Source organism: Molossus molossus, unplaced genomic scaffold (assembly GCF_014108415.1).
Source record: "Molossus molossus isolate mMolMol1 unplaced genomic scaffold, mMolMol1.p scaffold_m16_p_8, whole genome shotgun sequence".
NCBI classification, from domain to species: Eukaryota; Metazoa; Chordata; class Mammalia; order Chiroptera; family Molossidae; genus Molossus; species Molossus molossus.
Window position 1 is genome coordinate 41,650,027 of NW_023425402.1, and position 17,902 is coordinate 41,667,928.

The 17,902-nt window shown below is 37.2% G+C and overlaps 1 long non-coding RNA gene across 1 annotated transcript in view; it reads right to left on the reverse strand.

Annotated features, from left to right (window-relative positions):
- Positions 1–16,814, reverse strand: part of LOC118621797 — a 50,634-nt gene extending 33,820 nt beyond the window's left edge. The window contains exon 1 of the long non-coding RNA XR_004957790.1: positions 16,751–16,814. This is a non-coding gene — a long non-coding RNA (uncharacterized LOC118621797). The remainder of the gene's footprint in view (positions 1–16,750) is intronic.
- Between the last annotated feature and the right edge of the window lie 1,088 nt (positions 16,815–17,902).

Genomic DNA, 17,902 nt, shown 5'->3' on the forward strand with positions numbered 1-17,902 from the left:
TTCAAAGGATCAATGAAACAAAGAGCTGGTTCTTCAAAAAAATAAATAAGATTGATGGACCCTTAGCTAGACTCACCAAGAAACAAAGAGAGAGAACCCAAATACACACAATCAGAAATGAAAGAGGAGAAGTAACAACTGACACCACAGAAATACAAAAGATCGTTAACAACTACTATGAACAATTATATGGCAACAAATTAAACAACCTAAGCGAAATGGACAAATTTCTAGAAACACATAGTCTCCCAAAACTGGATCAGGAAGAGATAGAAAACTTGAACAGACCAATAACAACGGAAGAATTTGAAGATGTAATCAAGCTCTCCAAGCAAACAAAAGTCCAGGCCCGAATGGCTTCACGGGGGAGTTTTATCGAAGAAGAAATAACACCCATACTCCTCAAACTATTTCAAAAAATTCAAGAAGAAGGAAGACTTCCAAACTCGTTTGATGAAGCCAGCATAATTCTAATTCCAAAACCAGAATAAGACACTACAAAGAAAGAAAACTACAGGCCAATATCCCTGATGAACATAGATGCCAAAATCCTGAACAAAATACTAGCAAATTGGATCCAGCAATACGCCAAAAAAGTTATTCACCATGACTAAGTGGGATTCATCCCAGGGATGCAAGGCTGGTACAATATTTGCAAATCAATAAACATGATACACCACATAAATAAAATGAAGAATAAAAACCACATGATCATATCAATAGATGCCAAAAAAGCCTTCGACAAAATCCAGCATCCATTTCTGATAAAAACACTCAGCAATGCGGCAATAGAGGTATCATATCTAGAAATAATAAAGGCCATATATGAAAGACCTACAGCCAACACCATACTCAATGGGCAAAAACTAAAAGCATTTTCCTTAAGAACAGGAACAAGGCAAGGGTGCCCACTTTTGCCACTCTTATTTAACATAGTACTGGAAGTCTTAGCCACAGCAATCTGACAGGAAGAAAAAATAAAAGGGATCCAAATTAGAAAGGAGAGAGTGAAACTGTCATTATTCGCAGATGACATGATACTATATGTAGAAAACCCCAAACACTCAATCAAAAATTTACTAGACTTAATAAATGAATTTGGAAAAGTAGCAGGATACAAAATTAACGTCAAGAAATCGATGGCATTCTTATACACCAATGATGAACTCACAGAAAGAGAAACTAAGAAAACAATCCCATTTACCATTGTGGCAAAATAATTAAGATACCTCGGAATAAACTTAACCAAAGAAATAAAGGACTTATTCGCAGAAAACTACAGGTCATTGAAAAAAGAAATAAAGGAAGATATAAAAAAGTGGAAGCACATACCCTGTTCATGGATTGGAAGAATTAACATCATTAAAATGTCCATATTATCCAAAGCAATCTATAAATTCAAGGCAATTCCCATCAAAATACCAATGGCATATTTCACAGAATTAGAACAAGTACTTCAAAAGTTCATATGGAACCAAAAAAGACCCCGAATAGCCACAGCAATGTTGAAAAGGAAGAACAAAGTTGGAGGGATCACATTACCAGATTTCAGGTTATACTACAAAGCCACTGTAATCAAAAGAGCCTGGTACTGGCACAAGAACAGGCATATAGACCAGTATAACAGAACAGAGAACCCAGAAATGATCCCAAGGCAATATGCTCAATTAATATTTGACAAAGGTGGCAAAAGCATACAGTGGATTAAGGACAACCTCTTTACTAAATGGTGCTGGGAAAATTGGACAGCTATATGCAGAAAAATGAAACTAGACCATCAACTTACACCCTACACAAAAATAAACTCAAAATGGATAAAAGACTTAAATGTGACTCATGAATCTATAAAAATCCTAGAAGAAACTGTAGACAACAAAATTTCAGAAATCATATGCAGTAGAATTTTCACTGATACATCACCTAAAGCAATAGAAACAAAGGAGAAAATGAACACATGGGACTAAATCACACACAAAAGCTTCTGCACTGTGAAAGATACAATCATCAAAACTGAAAGGCAACACACAATATGGGAGAGCATAATTGCCAATGATATATCAGATTAGGGGTTAATTTCCAATATATAGAGAGTGCTCATACAACTCAACAAAAGGAAGACAAAGAACCCAATTAAAAAATGGGCAGAGGAACTAGACACCTCTCCAATGGCTAAGAGACTTATGAAGAAATGCTCAACATCACTAATCATCAGAGAGATGCAAATTAAAACAACAATGAGGTATCACCTCACACCTGTCAGAATGGCTGCCATCAACAAATCATCAAACAACAAGCGCTAGCGAGGGTGTGGAGAAAAGGGGACTAGAACACTGTTAGTGGGAATGCAAACTGGTGCACCCACTATGGAAAACAATATGGTGTTACCTCAAAAAATTAAAAATTGAACTTCCATTTGACCCAGTGATTCCACTTCTAGGCATATACCCTAAGAAGCCTGAAACACCAATCAGAATGAATATATGTACCCCCATGTTTGTAGCAGCACTATTTACAATAGCTAAGATCTGGAAACAGCCCAAGTGTCCATCAGTAGACAAATGGATGAAAAAACAGTGGTACATATACACAATGGAGTACTACGCAGCTGTAAGAAAGAAAGATCTCTTATCCTTTGAGACAACATGGAGGGACCTGGAAAGTATCATCCTAAGTGAAACAAGCCAAACAGAGAAAGACAAGTATCATATGATCTCACTTATTAGTGGAATATAATGAACATAACAGTCTGAGGAACAAGGTAGTCCCAGAGACATGGAAGTGGGGTACAGACTGACAATCCCCAGAAGAGGGGGTGGTGGGGGAGAGATAAACACAGAACTTATATGCATGTATGCATGAACAGTGGACATGGACAACAAACTAGAGACAGGGCAGGGAGGGAGGAGGAGGGGGAATCAGTGTGGGGAAAAAAAGGAGAAACATCTGTAACAAAAATTAATTAATAAAAAATCAATTAATTTTTTTAAAAAAAGAATTCATTTTGCCCTGGCTGGTTTGGTTCAGCAGTTAAAGCATTGTCCCACAGAACAGAGAGGCCCGGGTCAGTTCCCGCCAAGGGCATGTACCTTGGTTGCAGTTTGTCTCCCGCCCTGGTTGGGGTCGTGTGGGTGGCAACCACTCGATGTGTCTCTCTCACATTGGTGTTTCTCTTTCTTCCTCCCTTTCTATCTTAAGAAAAGTGCAAAAATGTCCTCGGGTGAGGATAAATTTAAAAAATAAATAAAAATAAAAATGAATTCATTTTTATCCAGTTATGGGAAACACTAAGTTCCATAACTTAGTGTTGCAATAAGAGAACAACAAAGCCTCTTCACATTATTTGTGGTTTACTTTATATATTCTTTAGAAACAGAAAACCTATTGATAGACTTTTCTTTTTTTAACTTTTTTAATTATTTTATTTTTGTTATAGATATTTCTCCTTTTTCCCCACAGACACCCCCCTCCCTCCCCCCTCCCCCAAGCTTTGCTTTCTATGTCCATTCATTACACATACATGCATATGAGTTCTTTGGTTTATCTCATCCCCCCTCCCCCCCCACTCCTGATAAACTTTTCTTAGGTCACTACTTGGTAATGATTTCAGAAATGTAACTATTGTAACCAGTGTCCCAGGTTTTAAATCCTCCTCAGTCAGATTTCTTTAATGTCCAATTTAATCTACCACCCTATATGCTTGCAGAAATCCAGTCCCCTTCTCCATTATTTCTGAAGATATTCTGAGAGCACCATTTATCATTTTTCACTTAACAATGTTAGTACAATAGCTTCAACTTCATTACCCCTCTAAAAATAATGCTGTTCCATCCAGATGTCTATCAGTTGTAGTGGATAAATAAACTGGATACAACATGAAATATTATATAGCCATGAAACAACAACAATTACATGAACAACAGCAATTACATGCAACAACATGGATGACTCTCAGAAATATCAGGTTGGGCCAAAGAAGCCAGACACCAGAGGTTGCATGTTGCACAATTCTATTCTTAAAAAATTGAAACAGACCAAACTAATCTCACATGTTGGTTACTCTAGAGCAGTGATTCTCAATGTTCCTAATGCTGCGACCCTTTAATACAGTTCCTCATGTTGTGGTGATCCCCAACCATAAAATTATTTTTGTTGCTACTTCATAACTGTAATTTTGCTACTGTTATGAATCATAATGTAACTATCTGATATGCAGGATGTATTTTCATTGTTACAGATTAAACAGAATTAAAGCATAGTGATTAATCACAAAAACAATATGTAATTATATATTGTGAAATATTTATTTCTAATTACAAATAAATGAAATTTTGTCTTGAAGCATGGTGTAGCATGGGTAACAGTCTTAATATAACAACAGTAAACTATATTGCTACATTTTGTGACAGTATGCGTAAAAAGCCAATGTCAGTGCGAAGGTTGAGATTGCTTCTTTCTCACCAGATCAGAAATTCTCGGGGCAGTCTTTGCAAGAGCACAGTGAAGATCATCTTCCACAACAAGTCTACTTCTGTATTTAGACTTGATAACCAACTAGCTGGAAAACCTTGTTTTACAAAGATATGTTGTTGGAAATGGAAGAAGAAGGCGCAACTCAGTCTCAGACAGAACAGGATATGACTGCAAACACTTAATCCAGAATTTTGTAACTGTCATTGTAGAGAAATCAGTTCTTGCTGCATCACTGTTAATAAGTTCAATGAATTCCTCTTGTACTGTCTCAGGAACATCTTCAACTTTTTTTATCATCCTCACCCGAGGACATTTTTCCATTTTTTGTTCAGGTAGAGTGGGAGGGAGAGAGAACAGAGAGAGAAAAACATCGATGTGAAAGGGACACATCGAGTGGTTGCCGCCCGCACAACCAAACAGGGCCGAGGACAAACTGCAACCGAGGTACGTGCCCTTAGCGGGAACTGAACCCGGGTCTCTCCGGACCGCAGGCCGATGCTCTAACCACTGAGCAAAACCGTCCAGGGTGGAACATCTTCAACTTTGACTGTGAATGGGCTTCTGGTAAGTGTAAATGGGGTGTCAGGTAGATTTGGAGAGTACAATAAAATTTTGTCTGCAAGCATGTGCAAGTGTTCTTTCACAGAAATTATCATCATAATCCTTTTGTCTGGTTCAATGTCATGTTCCTCAGAGAAAGCAGATACGATAGGCAACATGTACATTTTATTTCATCCAATTTTTTTTTTTTTTTTGCCAAAGTTTTTTTGCCTGAAGTTTCATTTGGAATGATTGGATCTTTTCAGACAAATCAAGACATGTTGCATTTGGTCCTTGCAGTTATAAATTTAACTCATTCAAGATGGCAAAGATGTCAACCAAGTAAGCTATTTTCTGCAGTTCACTTTTATTGCTGAAAAGTGCTTTGAACTGTGGTCTTGCTTTCTGATTTAAAAATGTTTTGAGTTCATCATGAAGCTCAAAAACACATTTTAAAACTTTTCCTGTCGACAACCTTCTCACTTCAGTGTGAAATAGCAGAGCATTGTTCAGCACATCCAACTCGTTGCACAGTTGCGAAAACAGTTGATTGTTTAAAGTGCTCGCCTTTACAAAATTGACAGAACTTATGATGCTTTTCATTACTTCTTGTAATTCTTGTGGAAGCATCTTCATTGCTAATATTTGCCAATGAATCATACAGAGAGTTCTGACAACTTTTGGTGACTCATTTAGTATCAAACATTGAAATCCAGATCAACATCCTAGCGTAGCTGGAGTACCATCTGTGCAAACACCACAAACCTTTTTCCAAGAGATCTTATAATCTTTCAGAAATGAACCAACTGCGTCAAATACATCACAGGCAGTAGTTGTTGTTTCAAGAGGTTTGCAAAAAAGAAACTCACCTTTAAAGTCACCATCATTAATATACCTCATGTAAACCAGTAACTGTGAACAGTTTGCAACATCTGTAGATTCATCAAGCTGGACGCTAAATACTGGAAGTGTAGCAGATTTAATTTCCTGGATTACAGGTAATCAAGAATATCAGTAGACATGGCATCTATTCTTCCGCAGACAGTGTCATTAAATAAGGAAATTGTACTCAATTTTGTAACAAATTTGTCTCCAATCATAACTCAAACAATGTCTTTGGCCACTGGCAACAGTAAATCCTCAGCAATGTGTGAGGTTTCATAGCTCTGGTGATTCTGAGTGCCACCAAATATGAAGCTTCAACGACTGCTATGTTTTGTTCGTGGTACTTGCCACCAGTGTCAAGTCTGGCTTTCTTGAGTCCATTAACTTTGCTTCTAAAATAGTTGATAGCAAGCTTGGATGCTTGCTATCAAAATAGTGTTTTAGTTTGTTTGGCTTCATAGATTCAGCTGATAGAACTTCACAACAAGTAACAAACACATTGTGGTTTCTCAATTCATTCTGTAATTATTGAGGTAAAACCATACTGTAAAAAATCTTCACTATATTTTCTTTTCTTAACATTCTTCTCTACACGATCCATTGTCATTGGATGGTTTGCTAATGAAAATAATATATAACAATAGCTTTGATAATACAAAAGATGATACATAGCATAGTTTAGTCAATACAGTTCATTAAAGTTTCCTATGATTTACCATTCTCTGTGTTGTTTTTTTTACAAACCTGTTACTATCACAAAAGTGCAGTATTCATATCAACCACAGCGGAATATAAAAAGACTGATCAGCATCCAGATTAAGTTCCCATAGTACAGATATATTTTTTTGCAGTAGTTGATGATTTTATAGTACATGATTTTACATTTACCCAGTAATTATAATCCATGAAGTGTCATTTTACCTCCAATACTGCTGCTTTCAACACAGTAGCTGCTTTTAACAGAGTAGCTGCTCTCTACACATGTGTGACTCATACACATAAATACATTATGGCACCAACCCTGTCACATACACCTGTATTTGTACAGGGTGTATGTGATTGGGTTGGCGCGATGGTGTCATCATGCTAGTTACTTGTATGTGGGCGTATCTGCATGTGGGCAGACCTGCCTGAAGACAGATAGAGGAGCGGTGTCTCAGTTCCTAAGACCATTGGAAATATGTGTTTTTCGATGGTTTTAGGCAACCCCTGTGAAAGGGTCTTTCGACCCCCAAAGGGGTTGCAACCCACAGGTTGAGAACCGCTGCTCTAGAGGGAGATGTTGTGTCTGGAAGGGGGTAGGAGAGTCTTCTGGAGAAATAATAATGTTCTATTTCTTGATCTGAAGGGTAGTTACATGGGTGTGCTACTTTAAGAAAGTTCACTGAAATTTTTGTGTATATGTTCTACAGCAATAAAAAGTTCTGTGAAAATAATAATAATGCTGTTGCCAACCTATCATTGCTTAAACCTATAACTAGCCACTTTTTATTTTATTTTATTTTTTTATTAATTTATTTTTGTTACAGATGGTTCTCCTTTTTTCCCTATTGACACCTTCCTCCCCATCCCCCCCACCTGGTCCCCAGCTTTGTTGTCCATGTCCATCAGTTATTTGTACATGAATATAAGTTCTGTGGTTTATCTCTTCCCTCTGCCCCCACCCCCTCTTCTGAGGCTTGTCAGTCTGTACCCTATTTCTATGTCTCTGGGTCTGTCCTGTTCCTCAGACTGTTATGTTCATTATATTCCACAAATAAGTAAAATCATGTGATATTGGTCATTCTCTGCTTGGCTTGTTTTGCTTAGGATAATATTCTCCAGGTCCCTCCATGTTGTCTCAAAGGATGAGAGATCTTTCTTTCCTACAGCTGCATAAGACTCCATTGTTTATATGTACAATACTTTTTTATTAATTTGTCTACTGATGAACACTTGGGTTGTTTCCAGATCTTAGCTATTGTAAATAGTGCTGCTATAAACATGGGGGTACATTATTCTTTCTGATTGGTGTTTCAGACTTCTTAAGGTATATTCCTAAAAGTGGGGTCACTGGGTCAAATGGCAATTCAATTTTTAATTTTTTGAGATAACACCAAGGTGTTTTTTATAGCGGCTTTACCAATCTCCATTCCCACTAGCAGTGTACTAGAGTTCCTTTTTCTCCACACCCTCGCCAACACTTGTTGTTTGATGATTTGTTGATGGCAGCCATTCTGACAGGTGTGAGGTGATATCTCATTGTTGTTTAATTTGCATCTCTCTCGTGATTATTTCTTATAATTAAATAATATTTCTTATAATCATAAACATTGAGCATGTCTTCATATGTCTCTTGGCCATTTGTATGTCCTGTTTGAAAAGGTGTCTATTAGCTCCTCTGCCTATTATTTAATTGGGTCCGTTGTCTTCCTTTTCTTGAGTTGTATGAGCACACTATATATTTTGGAAATTAACTCCTTATCTGATGTATCACTGGCAATTTTACTCTCCCACACAGTGGGTTCCCTTTCCATTTCAATGGTTGTTTCTTTTGCTGTGCAGAAGCTTTTTAGTTTGATGTAGTCCCATGTGTTCATTTTTTTCTGTTTCCGTGGTCTTAAGTGTTGTATCAGTGAAAATTCTGCTGCATATGATGTCCAAAATTTTGTTGCCTACATTTTCTTCTAGGATTACTATGGATTCACGCATCACATTTAAGCCTTTTATTCATTTTGAGTTTATTCTTGTGTATGATGTAAGTTGATGGTCTAGTTTCTTTTTTTTTTTTTTTTTTTGCATGTAGTTGCCCAATTTTCCCAACACCATTTATTAAAGAGGCTGTCTTTATTCCATTGTATGCTGTTGTCACCTTTGTCAAATATTAATTAAGGATAAAGTCTTGGATCAATTTCTGGGTTCTCTGTTCTGTTCCACTGGTCTATATGCCTGTTCTTGTGCCAGTACCAGGCTGTTTTGATTACAGTAACTGTAGTATAACATGATATCTGGTATTGTAATTCCACCTGCTCTGTCCTTCTTTTTTAAGATTGCTGTGGCTATTCGGGGTCTTTTTTGGTTCCATATGAACTTTTGAACTATTTGTTCTAGTTCTGTGAAATATGTCTTTGGTATTTTGGTGGTGATTGCATTGAATCTATAGATTGCTTTGGGTAATATGGACATTTTAATGATGTTAATTCTTCCAATCCATGAACAAGGTATGTGCTTCCACTTTTTTATATCTTCCTCTAATGTCCTGTAGTTTTCTGTGAATAGGTCCTTTACTTCTTTGGTTACATTTATTCCTAGATATCTTAATTATTTTGCTGCGATGGTAAATGGGATTGTTTTTTCAGTTTCTCTTTCTGTGAGTTCATCATTGGTGTATAAGAATGCTGTTTATTTCTTGACATTAATTTTGTATCCTGCTACTTTGCCAAATTCTTTTATTAAATCTAGTAGTTTTTTGATGGAGTCTTTAGGGTTTTCTATGTATAATAACATGTCATCTGCAAATAATGACAGTTTCACTTCTCCTTTCCAATTTGGAACCCTTTTAGTTTTCCTTCATGTTTAACTGCTATGGCTAAGACTTCCAGTACTGTGTTAAATAAGAGTGGTGAAAGTGGACCTCCCTGTCTTGTTCCTGTTCTTAAGGGAAATGCTTTTAGTTTTTGCCATTGAGTATGATGTTGGCTGTAAGTCTTTCATATATGGCCTTTTATTATGTTGAGATATCATCCCTCTATTCCCACATTGCTGAGCGTTTTTAACAGAAATAGATGATGAATTTTGTCAAATACTTTTTCAGCATCTATTGATATGATCATGTGGTTATTATATGTTATTTTATTTATGTGGCGTATCACATTTATTGATTTGAATGTTCAGCAAAACTCCCCCGTGAAGCCATCCGATCCTGAACTTTTGTTTGCTGAAAGAGTCTTGATTACATCTTCAATTTCCTTGGTTTTTATTGGTCTGTTCAAGTTTTCTATCTCTTCCTGGTGCAGTTTCGAGAGACTATGTGTTTCTAGAAATTTGTCCATTTTGCTTAGATTGTCAAATTTGTTACCATATAATTGTTCATAGTATTTACGATCCTTTGCATTTCTCCTCTTTCATTTCTGATTTTGTGTATTTGGGTTTTCTCTCTTTGTTTCTTGGTGAGTTTAACTAAGGGTCCACCAATCTTGTTTATCTTTTCAAAAAACCAGCTCTTTGTTTCATTGATCCTTTGAATTGTGGTTTGTTTGTTTTTTTGTCTCTGTCATTTATTTCTGCTCTAATCTTTACTATTTTTTTCCTTCTACTTGCTTTGGGGTTTTCTTTTTGTTTGCTTTCTAGTTCTTTAAGTTGTGAGATTAGATAGTCTATTAGAAATTTTTCTTATTTCTTGAGGTAGGCCCATAGTGCTATGAATTTCCCTCTCAAAACTGTTTTTACTGCATCCCATAGATTTTGTATTGTTGTGTTTATTTTCACTGGTTTCCAGAAAGTTTTTAATTTTTTTCTCAATGTCCTCAGTAACCCATTCATTGTTTAATAATATGCTATTTAGGCTCTATGCATTCAAATGTCTTTGCATGTTCTTGTTGCAATTGATTTCTAGTTTCATGCCTTTGTGTTCTGAGAAAAAGCTTGATATAATTTCAATCTTCTTGAACGTGTAGACTTAGTTTTTGTCCTAACATGCGGTCTATTTTTGAGAATGTCCCATGTGCACTTGAGAAGAATGTGAATTCTGCAGTTTTGGGGTGTAATTCTCTGTAGATATCTATGAAATCCATTTGGTCTAGTGCTTCATTTAGAGTCCCTGTTTCCTTGTTAATTTTTTTCTAGAGGATCTATCCAGTGATATCAGCAGGGTGTTGAAGTCCCCTGCTATGATTGTAGTGCTGTCAATTTCTCCTTTGAAGTCCTCCAGAAGATTTTTGATATATTTTGGTGCTCCTATATTGGGTGCATATATATTTATCAAGGTTATATCTTCCTGTTGGATAGATCCTTTCAATATTATGCAGTGACCTTCTTTGTCTCTAGTTATGGCCTTCATTTTGAAATCCATTTCATCGGGTATGAGTATTTTTACCCCAGCTTTTTTTTCCTTTCCATTTGCGTGGAAGATTTTTTTTCCATCCCTTCACTTTCAACCTATGAGAGTCTTTTGTTGTGAGGTGGGTCTCTTGTAAACAACATATATGTGAGTCATACTTTCTTTTTTTTTTTTTTTTTTTTTTTTTTTTTTTCCCCACATCTTTATTGTTGGATGTAAAATGTATTACAGATGTTCCACATTTTTACCCCATTGACCCCCTCCTCCCCACTCCCGCCCCCCTCCCACCTTTTCCCATACTATTGTCCGTGTCCATTGGTTATGCATATAAGTTCTTTGGTTTATTTCTTCCCACCCCCCCAACCCCTTTCCCTTTGAGGTTTGTCAGTCTAGCAATGAATTTGTGCTTCTTAATCCCTTCACCTTTTTCATCCATTCCCCCAACCCCTTTCCCAACTGGCAACCAACAAAATATTCTCTGTATCTATGAGAATGTTCCTGTTCTTCCTGTTCATTTTGTTTGTAGATTCCATTGTTGATAGATATGTATTCTTGCCATTTGTTTGTTCCTACATTTTATCTTTTTCTTTAAAAAGACCCTTCATCATTTCATATAATAACGGTTTGGTAGTGATGAACTCCTTTAATTTTTTCTTGTCTGGGAAAGTTTTTATATGTCCATCGATTCTAAATGACAGCTTTGCAGGATAGAGTAATTTTGGTTGTAGGTTCTCGGTTTTCATCACTCTGAATATTTCTTGCCACTCCCTTCTGGCCTGCAAAGTTTCTTTTGAGAAATCAGCTGACAGCCTAATGGGAACTCCCTTGTAGGTAACTAGCTGCCTTTCTCTTGCTGCTTTTAGGATTCTCTCTTTGTCTTGAACCTTTTGCATTTTGATGATGATGTGTCTTGGTGTGGGCCTCTTGGGGTTCATCTTGTTTGGGACTCTCTGTGCTTCCTGGACTTGTATGTCTGTTTCCTTCACCAAGTTAGGAAAGTTTTCTGCCATTATTGTTTCAAACAGGTTTTCGATTTCTTGTTCTCTCTCTTCTCCTTCCGGCACCCCCAAGATGCGAATGTTGGCACGCTTGAAGTTGTCCCAGAGGCTCCTTACACTATCCTCATTTTTTTGGATTCTTTTTTCTTTTTGCTGTTCTGGTTGGGCGTTTTTTGCTTCCTTATATTCCAAATCGATGGTTTGCTCCTTGGATTTACGTACTCTATTATTGAAGCTATGTAAATTATTCTTTATTTCAGTTAAAGCCTCCTTCGTTTCTAACTGTGCAGCGATCATTTCTGACTGGTACTTTTTTATGCTCTTGAGGCCCTCACTGAGTTCATTGAGCATCCTTATAAGCAGTATTTTGAACTCAGCATCTGTTAGGTTGCTTATCTCCATTTCGCTTAGTTCTTTTCTTGGGGTTTTGTTCTGTTCTTTCATTTGGGACCTGTTTCTTTGTCTCCTCATTTTGCTGCCTCCCTGTGTTTGTTTCTGTGTATTACTTAATGAGAGGTATGGGGCTCGCTGAGACCCGATGCTGCTCGTTTGAAAGAATTTAGGAAAAACCTGAAGCAGGATCCAAGACAGGCCAATCCTATGGTTAAGCAAGTAGCAACAGCTTGGGTGGGCCTGAAAGTTGGGTGGGGCGGGGCCTCAGGGAGTCAGCAGGGCGGGGCTACCAGTGTGAGCCAGGTTGCTGGAGTCCCAGATATGGCGACTGTCTGCCGCTCCAGGGAAGGGCTCACCAAAGGAACAAAGGCCTCTGACAGCACGTTTGTCCCCGAGAAAGCCCCCTCTCCAGCCCTCGCTCCAGTGCCAAACAGCTCAGTTCCTCCCTGTATTTCTCTGGTGCCCCTGGAGCTGCCTCCCCTCCGAGCTTAGAGGGAGAGAGTCCGACCAGTCTGTGCGCGGGCCCTTTAGGGAGCTGCCTGTGGCTCCAGCCAGGTCAGCTTCCCTGAGCCTCAGTTTCTGCTGGTTTTTCCAGCCAGAAGTTATGGGGACTTCTCTTCCTGGTACTGGAAACCTGAGCGGGGCACCTGGTGTGGGACGGGGACCCCTCAGTCCTCAGGAAGGACCTTCCCAGCCTCGGGAGCCTCCTGATTTTTATCCGCCACACTTGGGTGTGGGACCAGCACGTCGCACCGCCGCCGTGCCGCTGCCGCCACCCCTCGCGCCGCCGCCCCTCCTACCAGTCTGGATGTAGCTGCCTTTTTTTTAAATTCCGTAGTTGTAGGACTTCCATTCAGCTTGATTTCAGGCGGTTTTGGATGATGGTTGTTCTGTAGTTTTGTTGTAACTTGGATGTGGTTGTGGGAGAACGCGATACTGCGTTTCCCTACGTCGCCATCTTGACCGGAAGTTGTGAGTCATACTTTCTTATTCAGTCAGCTACTCTGTGTCTTTTTATTGGAGCATTCAAACCATTTGCATTTAAGGTGATTATTGATATGTATTTATTTATTGCCATTGTTTAGTGTAGTTATATTTTTCTTCTTCCAATTTCTTTTACTAATTACAGCAGTCTTTTTAACATTTCTTGCAGTGCTGCTTTGGTGCTAATTTATTCCCTTAGCCTTTTTTTTTTTTTTTTTTTTTTTTTTTTGTCTGAAGCTCTTTATTTGACCTTCTATATTGAATGATAGCCTTGCTGGATAAAGTAGTCTTGGATTCAGATCCTTGTTTTTCATGACTTGATTACCTCATGCCATTCCCTTCTGACCTGTAGTGTTTCTGTTGAGAAGTCAGCTGAGAGCCTTATGGGGGTTTCTTTGTAGGTAACCTGTTGTTTATCTCTTGCTGCCTTTAGGATTCTCTCTTTGTCTTTAATTTTTGGCATTTTATTTACTATGTGTCTTGATCTGGGACTGTTTGGGTTCTTCTTACTTGGCGTTCTGTGCTTCTTGAACTTGAATGCCTTCTTACTTCACCAAATTTATAACTAACTACTTTTTAAATGAAGGACACAAATCAACACAAACATCTCTCTCTCTCTCTCTCTCTCTCTCTCTCTCTCTCTCTGTTTTCCTTTTTCCACATATATACATTGAAAACTATACATGTACCTCACCACATAGTGGATTCTTACACCTAAGTCCTCTTCAGGAATCTATAACTGAATATGTCTAAAACTAAGTTCATAGTCTTCCATAAAACCTACACCCTCCTCTCCTACCTTCTCTATCTCAACAAATGTTATAATTTGTGCAAGTCAAAAACATAGCATCTTCTTACTTTCTACATATTCCTTACCGCTCAAATGAATAAACACTATTTCATACCAATGAAATGCCTTCTCCTCTTCAATACCACCATTTAATCTCCTCTCCTCCATTCCAACATTCTTGCCTTATTTCAGTACTTGATTATTTTTGTGTGGATAATTGTGATTAATGACACCTCCACCTCTCATCTCACTCATTTCGAATCTACCCATCCCATTGCCTTCAGAGCCCTGTACAAACCACTCAAAGGCAATCAGTTTCCTTGATATATAACCACACTTCAATTTAACCAGAAGTTGTTTCACACAGACTGGTCACCCATATTCTGAAGTGGCTGACTTTAATATGTTCTCCCTTCAAAATATAATTCCTTTTTTTCCTAATAAAATAAAGATTTTCCAGGTCGGGTATTATGAAAATAATGTGTAAATTCAAACACAATTTCCCAAAGCATCTGTGGTGAGAAATTTATGGTAAAATGTCCTACATGTCATAAAGCAAAAGCAAATTGCTTTCATGAGTGTAGTAAATACGTTTGGAACGCCTACTCAATCCTTGTGACCTCTATAAGAACTTCTTTTCCCAGACAAAAGAGTAAACCACCCAAGTCGCATTCATAGGATTTGACTTTGGGTTTATCATTTTCTTCAGAGAAACTACTACCATTGTTTGAAACTCATTTCAGCTGAGCCAGTTTTTCTCCTGCGAGTTTGATTTTGAGACTGAAAGATGTTTGTCACTCTCCATTGGGTACTTTAACCAGGACTAGGTTTGAGAAAAAAAATGAGGTAGATAGGTTGTCCGGTGTGGCTCACTGCTTGAGCTCCGAACCATGCACCAAGAGGTCGCCTGTGAGAGTCCAAGTCAAGCCACATGCCCAGGTTGTGGGCCAAATCCCCAGTGGGGGGCATGCAGGAGGTGGCCAATCAATGTGCTCTCTCATTAATGTTTCTCTCTCTCTCCCCTTCTCCCTTCCTCTCTCTCTAAAATCAATAAAGAAAATTTAAAAAAAAAAAAAAAAGAATAAGGTAGACACAGAAAGAAGAACAGAGGCAGGATAATGTGGCCTGGAAGAATCAAAGGCAATCTCATTCTCCCCCTTTTTAGTTCCTGGATCTAGTCCAGACAGCCTGAAACACTTCCTACTTTTGAATTTTAGACACAGCCTGATTTCTTACAATATGTCTTTGATCTGGGGTGAATTTTCACTACTAATAAACAAAAGATTATAGGGTAAAGCAACGCTAAATTAATCTAGTTACCTAGCCCCCCCCAATCCATTTAATTATACTATTTCTCATTACTATTTTGAGTCTTTTTCATTTATATTAATGATTTCACCAAAGAATAAACTTCATATCTTGTAAAGATAAATTGAACAGTGCAAAGTATCAAATTCCAAAATGAAAATATCAACCAAATTGCTTTATAGTAGTGCTCCCAATTTTTTCCATGCCATACCTTATATAGAAAGTAATACTATTTGTATGATATACTAGAATAAATGGCATGCATGATGCCACAGGCCCAGAACCAGCCTGGCTTCCCAAGGACTGAGAGGATCAACATCTAACACCCATATTCATTCATAGTGCACTAGTATAGTGTGTCCCAGCACACCAGTTAGGAAGCTCTTAATAAACATATCTTGCATAATTGGAAACTGTATTCCTGTTTTCAAAGAGCTTAAAATAGTACTGCACATACAGTATCAAACCCTAAGAAAATTTAAAAATTGAATAAAAAACTTTCTGGGTAAGACCACTGAAAGAGAGTATATAGCCTAAGAATGGCACTAATAACAGAGAGAGTGGAAAAGTTCAGAATGTTTGAAAAGAATCAAAGTCTAATTAAAAAGAGTAGAATGACTACACACAGTACTCTTCCCTGCCTCTGAAGATACCACCAAACAGAGAGTAAGGGATAAAAAGGGCAAATACCACAAGGACAAGGAGAACAGCAGGAGATTCATCAGTGAATGAGAGGTTTCAACACATACATTGTGGGTGGGAAGTACATGGAGAATGGTAATTGACCTTACAGAGTGGGAGAAGCTCTAATCTAAAGTCTTGCAGAGATAGCTGTTGATGGGAGCTGATTGAGAGAATCATCTGTAGAGTTCCTGCAATGCTAAAGACTTGGAGCTACTTAACAGTTCAAAAGTATCAGAAAGTAGAAATAATAATACACAGGCTAAATACAGATGTTAGTTGAGTCTACACACTGTTCCTCTCTGTTATCTTGCTTAGCTAGGCAAATATCCAGTTCCAATTGCCACCACACCCCTATGATTAGACAAAGAGTTGGGAAATATTTGAGAAAAGAGACTTAGGGGATTCATTCATCAGTTCTAACATCTGAATAATAGGAGTTATAGATAGATGGAACAGAAACAACTGAAGAGGAGAAATTCATCAAAACAGAATTGTATAAGGAAATGTATAAGTGTTTAAAGACATGGATTTACAAAGTAAATAGTCCTACCCAATAGTCAATACAAAGAAGAGGAAAAGACCTATTTATGGGACATCTTGGTAACATTTCAGAGTATCAGAGGTAAAAGGAAGAATCTAAAGTCTTCCAGAGCATGATACCTGGTCAAGTAGCTCAGCAGGTTAGAGCTTTGTCCTGACAAACCAAGGTTGCAGGTTCAATCCCTGTCAGGGCACATAAAAGAATCAATCAACAAATGAATACACAAATAAGTAGAATGACAAAGCTCTCTCTCTCTCTCTCTCTCTCTCTCTCTCTCTCTCTCTCTCTCTCGTTTTATCAATAAATTTAAAATTTACAAAAATAAATAAAAATAAAATCTGCCAGAGTAAAAATCAGGTCATATACAAAACATCTAAATTTAGAATGACATGAAATTCAACAGTATGAAAGTTCCTCAAAAATTAAAAATAGAACTACCATATGATCCAGCAATTTCACTTCTGGGTATATATCTGAAAGAAACAAAACAACAATGTTGAAGAGATATCTTTACCCCCCATGTTTATTTCAGCATTATTTAAAATAGTCAAAACATAGAAACAACCCAAGTGTCCATCAACATATAAATGGATAAAAAAGTTGTAATATATATATATATATATATATATATATATATATATACACACACACATATATGTGCACACACATATAATATATGTGATATATACATATATATGTATATTTATATCCATGAAAAATAATAAAATCCTGCCATTTGCAACAATGTGAATAGATCTTGAACAGATTACACTAAGTGAAATAAGTTAGACAGAGAAAGACAAATACCATGTGATCTCACTTATATAGAATCTTAAAAAACAAAAAAAAGAAACTCATAGAAACAGAGAACAGAATGGTAGTTGCCAGAGTAATGGGGTGGGTTGTGGGGAAATGGGTGAAAGTAGTAAAAAGGTACAAATTTTCTATTATAAGATAACTAGTTCTTGGCATGTAATATACAGCATGGTAACTTTAGTTAACAATGTTGTATTCTATATTTGAACATCACTAAGAGATGAGATTGTGTAAGTTCTCATCATAAGAAAAAAAAACTATGTAACTTCATGAAGTAATGAATGTTAATCAAACTTATCTTGGTAATAATTATGCAATATATACATATATCAAATTGTTATGTTGTACACCTTCAAGTAATACGGTATTTGTCAAGTATATCTCAATAAAATAGACACTTATCCAAAGAAGACATACAAATGGCCAAGAAACATATGAAAAAAATATGTTCTACA